General features: G+C 37.7%; 2 long non-coding RNA genes across 2 annotated transcripts; both read right to left on the minus strand.

Annotated features, from left to right (window-relative positions):
* Positions 1-1035: 1035 nt before the first annotated feature.
* Positions 1036-1455, minus strand: LOC126385054 (uncharacterized). Its single transcript, XR_007569397.1, has 3 exons — positions 1341-1455; positions 1212-1247; positions 1036-1133 (listed from the first exon to the last, which is right to left on the minus strand). It is a non-coding gene; the product is annotated as an uncharacterized LOC126385054 (long non-coding RNA).
* Positions 1456-3677: 2222 nt separating this feature from the next.
* On the minus strand, positions 3678-5174 carry LOC126385047 (uncharacterized). The gene is made up of 3 exons (XR_007569396.1): positions 5054-5174; positions 3936-3983; positions 3678-3741 (listed from the first exon to the last, which is right to left on the minus strand). It is a non-coding gene; the product is annotated as an uncharacterized LOC126385047 (long non-coding RNA).
* Between the last annotated feature and the right edge of the window lie 421 nt (positions 5175-5595).

A 5595-nucleotide genomic window follows, 5' to 3' on the forward strand; every position in this document is an offset into this window, starting at 1 on the left:
CTTCATTGCTACTTACTCCAAAAATGCAAAACTGCACCAGATAAGAAAACAGGATAACTTTGAATAGCATCATTGTAAATGTCTGCTATTTAACATCAAGTTAGGATAAGCTGAGTAAGTCTCGCACATGTATTTCCTGGTTTAAGAGTGACTTCCTGCTTAAGGAGGAGCTTCCTGTATCAGTGAAAGTAAAGTGTATATATATGTGAGAGTGAAAATATATGTATGTAAAAGAAGAGTGAAAATATATGTATTTGAAAGGAGAATGTATGTGTGTGAGAGTGAAAATATATGTATGTGAAAGAAGAGTGAAAATATATGTATGTGAAAGGAGAATGTATGTGTGTGAGAGAAAATATATTTATGTGTAAGGAGAATGTATGTGTGTGAGTGTAAATATATGTATGTGAAAGAAGAGTGAAAATATATGTATGTGAAAGGAGAATGTATGTGTGTGAGAGCGAAAATATATGTATGGGTAAGGAGAATGTATGTGTGTGAGAGTGTAAATTTATGTATGTGAAAGAAGAGTGAAAATATATGTATGTGAAAGGAGAATGTATGTGTGTGAGAGAGAAAATATATGTATGTGTAAGGAGAATGTATGTGTGTGAGAGGGCCAGAATGAATTAGGTCTTGTACGGCCCCTCATATTTTTATTTTGTACCAACACAGAATATGATGTTTTGTTTTGTTTTTTTTCAAACAATTTTAATTCAATTTTCAATTTTATTTATTAAAAAACCACAGAACATTAATTTCAATTTTAAAATTACAACAATATTTAGGAAGTAGAACAAGGCGTGCTTTCCGGCCACCACATGGCGCTATTTTCACCGTCTCATTAGAAATTGGAATTGCTGAGACTGTCAGACGATAGACTTTTATTATTTTATCCACTTTGCTTTAACTGATCACCATCATCTGATTCGTTCATAACTTTTTGAGTTATTTTGCAGACAAACAAACAGACCAACGCCGACGAAAACATAACCTCCTTGGTGGAGGTAATTATCTCTTCATGCTGATATACTTACCTCAAGATCTTTCCTTGCTGAAGTGCTCCCATTCATCCAGTGTACAAGGTCATCACTATGAAGCTGGCGCACCCACTGTGCCTCTTTTACCGCTTCCTGTAATTTCAAAATAAAATTCTCACTAATAATCTTAAAAACTGTAGGTCAGTAATTCTTGGATGGCTTCTCACTAACCTCCAGCAACTCTGGGTTGTCCTCACATTCATTAATCTAAATAGACATAACATTCCACGTTAAACATTATTATCATATAATGAACGCACTCTACATGGAATGATAAAGTCACATTAATTACACACTTACGAAGGCTTTTGAGAGAAGCAGTGCTCTTCCATTGTTGTAAGGTTTTTGCCCACATCTAATGGGTCCTGCTGACAAAAGGAGCAAGAGTTTGACCTTTACGTTAGTTCATGACCACTATTACTGAAACTTGAAAAACCAAAATGACAGTACAAATGTCCTTCACTAGGTATTTATTATAACATGCATCTCGGGTTGTCATTGCCTCTTGGGATATTGGTGACAGCAGTGTCCTTCTGACGAAAGCCTTAATTACACATGCATGTAAAGTAATTGTATCATATCAGTCAGGAATGATTGTGATGTCACATATTCTGTCACTTCATTAGACTTTTTTTTATGCATTTTAGTCTAAAGACAGGTGAAAGAAGCCATGTGTTTGCCCTCTTCTGTGAAATGGGCAAACCTTCTTCCATGTCTGAGGAAACAAATGATACAATTAGAAAAATAGTCATAAAACTGAAAGGGTGACACTTTCAACCAGCTAGAGAAACAATAGAATGCATAATTTTGACAAGTTCCACTGTACAAAACGTGCTATCCAGTGCCCATCAACTGTAAATTTTAAGTCCATTAATGCTTTTACCATAGGAAAAAGAAGAGAAACAGTTCTTAATGCATTCACTTAAACAGTTACACAGGCTTTGGAATGAGCAAAAGAAAACAGGTAATCATTGTCTGCCTGCCCTTGCTGTTGTGACTGAGATATATTTTCATGTTACAGTAAATGAAATCAACATGAAAGAACAAACAAAGGGTAAATCAATCATACCCTTCCATGTGTATGTTTTCCATCAGTACTGCACACCACCATCTCCGCAGAGCTGGCATGCCGTCCTTAAAGGAAGAGCACATTCTCACAATTCACAATGACTGCAATGATTAACATGTATATTTCTATGTTGGAACATGGCCTTTAACAATCCACACAGTCATTTGCATGTGTCTGTTGGGGAAGTCCCTGAACCATGAGAATAAAACAAATGTCACAATATATCAAATACAACTTGTTAATAAAACAAATGGCATTGCTTTGATGGGACAAGTCAGGTCATACGGGTGTGTATATTAATGTGGACAAAGTTCAGACATTAGTGTGGGAGCACAAAAGTTTTGCATTTAAGCAACTCGCTCTCACCCAGCATATACAGTTACAGTATCCGCTGCAGGCCACCCTCTTACTAATGACACAGCACCAGAATGATCCTGTGATACTTGATTCCCATGAAAGCAGTAGTATCTCCAGATGAAATAGTACAATGTTAAAGACATTTACCTCAATGTCTTGCCCTGTTTTCTCAACCCAGGGACCTGGAACCAGCTGCTTTGCAAGATCACTGTTGTTTTTAAGAAAAAAAAAAAAAAAAGTATGACAGTCTTAGATATGTGCAGTCAACAACCTGACAACAATTGTAGAGAAGTCAATGGAACATGACTGCCATCATCAAGCTAACCAAACTTGGCAAGTCAGGGGAATGTGACTGCCTTTAAAAATAGAACAACAATGTAGGCAAACATGCAAAAAAGTTTTCCTGAGATTTTACAACTGTAGGTATAAAAGGAGAAGAAGAAAATTGTGAGTTAACATATTTTCTTAGTAAGTGCCAAAGACAGTAATAAATGTAAATAAATCTCAGTTGTAAAATCACAGACCTTAGTCAAGGGAATGTCTTTGACTAAATGAAAGTACACTGCATGGTTTTTGCCTTAAGCAACTGTGATAACTGTCATGTCCAAAGCCCTGTTTTTTCATGTGATATTGATAGTCAATGAACAGAATTTCCTTCTGCATTGGCTTCATAACCTGGAGAATAGAGGAATTACAGGGAGGTTATGAACAGACTCAAAGTCTTGAACAAATGTTGTCATTACAAAGCAAGAAAAAAAAGGCATATGAATAGTAGGAAATAAGAAGGGGCATTTGAAGAGCATATGGAGGGTGAGGTGAAGGGTAGGACTAAAAGAGTGGAAAAAATGACAGCAAATTATGGTGTACATACATTTCATAACCACGTGAAGTTCCAGTAATAACAATAATTTCTATTTCAATCCTACAGCGGAACACAACATTACTGTGCCATAAAGCGAAGGAAAGCCCTGAGTGAGCCTGTGGAGGACAGTTCTTGACCATGTTACAATGAACAACTTCACGAATATAAGCTTAAATACACAAAAGTGAACTTACACACAAAAGGAAATGCCCAGGAACCCAAAGAGGAATGACAATGGCATCCATTTCTTGTGAGTTTACCTAAACAAAAAGCACATTTACATATCCATTTCTGTTATCTTTTTATACATGGAAAAATATAGCCTACTTACGGGCAAAGACCGTGAAGGGTGGGATGAATGGGGGGAGCCATGTTGGGGGTGTATGCAGGTCAACAACATGAACAGATTTCCCCTGAAAAAGAATACATTCAAAATTAACACAAGAAATATGTGATCCAAAGAGAGGATTGACACAGTGAATAGGCTCCTAAGGCCCAATGATAAACTATCACAGCATAATTTGACTATTTAGGCCAGTGAGCACTGATAATTAGCACATTTTTGTTTTTATGTAATGGATTTTCTTTATCCATTTCAAAACTGTACCTGCATCTGCAGGATCTCCTGCAAGAGGCGTAGGCAAGCATTTCCAATCTGTGAATATATGCACGGTAAGGCAAGGCAAGGCAAGGCAAGGCAAGTTTATTTGTAGAGCACAATTCGTACACAAAGTAATTCAAAGTGCTTTACAGAACAAGAAAATGCATTAAAATCGCAATACAAAATAAAAACATAAATAATCATTATAAAATGAACTTTAAATAGAAGAGTGCAGATACGATCCTTTCAGTCATATGCACAGTGAAATAGGGCTGTTTTGAGCCTAGATTTGAACATTGTCAGAGTAGAGGCCTGTCTCACATCTTCAGAAAGACTGTTCCAGATTTTAGCTGCATAAAACTGGAATCCTGATTCCCCATGTTTAGTCCTGACTCTGGGCACCAGCAGGAGGCCGGTCCCTGAGGTCCTCAGAGTCCGAGATGGTTCATATGGCACTAACATGTCAGAGATGTACTTTGGTACTTTGGTAAGTATAACAGTTTAACATATTAAAGTTTATAATTCCAAAAATAACCACATGCTACCTCTAAATAGTTTAGTGTTCCACTCACAGTGGGCACATTTCAATGACAGCTTAATTTCCTAAATTTCTTCAGTATCATTCATTTATAATTTTGAACACTTGAAACTGGGTATATCAGAATCCATGTCCTTTCAAAGCCCCAAAGTCTGGAAATTCTCCCTTGTCAGGCAAGTATTGCCGTCTTTGATGATAAGTTCATTTTTTGGTCGTTTATCATCTAGAATGTAGTCCAGCTATGACACAAAAAAAAGTTAAATGAGTATATTGTTCTTGCGTGTTGAAAATTTCTCAATACCAGGGGTAGACTGATGAGTGCCCATTTTCCATGTCAACATGACCAATCTATTATCTGTACGGTCAGGTGTTGCTTGTGTGTATAAAAGACCTACATAGTCAAAGTAGCTTGAGTAAAATGTGGGTGGCATATGTCATTACTAGTTATTCTTAACTAAGAATTAATTTTTTTCTTCAAATGCAGATCTGTCCCCTTTATCTGCTATGTTTCTCTTTGATTTCCAGTAGGCTGTATTGGTCCTGCATTGGTAGATTCCTTTGATACAGTTGTTTGTGATGAACATACCAGTTGTTGTTGCTCTGGGTGGTCTCCTAATGTCCAGGAGGTTCGACATGGTCGTAGGTTGCAGGTCTGTGTTATAGCCTCACAATACAATCCACAGCCAAGGCTGTCCTCACCCTTTGCTGCAAGACAGTGTTCATCACCCACAGAGCTTATTTTACAGTGCACAAAACAGTATTTAAACTGTGTGGCTTCCAAAAATCAAAGCAATACCTTGGTATTCCTGTGCCCCTTGTGACTTGGAAGTTCTCGACACCTCAGAGGCACGGGCGGCAGCAGAGACGGAGGTGGCTGCAGAGGCACAGGCGGCAGCAGAGACAGAGGAGGCTGCAGAGGCACTGGAGGGAGGAGACACGCTGGCAGCTGCAGAGACACCTCGAAGGGCATTAACCCGCTTATACCATGGTCACTTACCAAAGAAATGAATATTAAATCAATTATTTATGCTTTAATGTGTTTTACAGTTAAAATCATGAGTTTTTCACAAGCCACAGCTGAGCGGACTATTTAATCTCTGTAGTTCACAGGCGTTGCCATGGAAACCC

This window comes from Epinephelus moara, chromosome 3, assembly GCF_006386435.1.
Source record: "Epinephelus moara isolate mb chromosome 3, YSFRI_EMoa_1.0, whole genome shotgun sequence".
Classification (NCBI taxonomy): Eukaryota; Metazoa; Chordata; class Actinopteri; order Perciformes; family Serranidae; genus Epinephelus; species Epinephelus moara.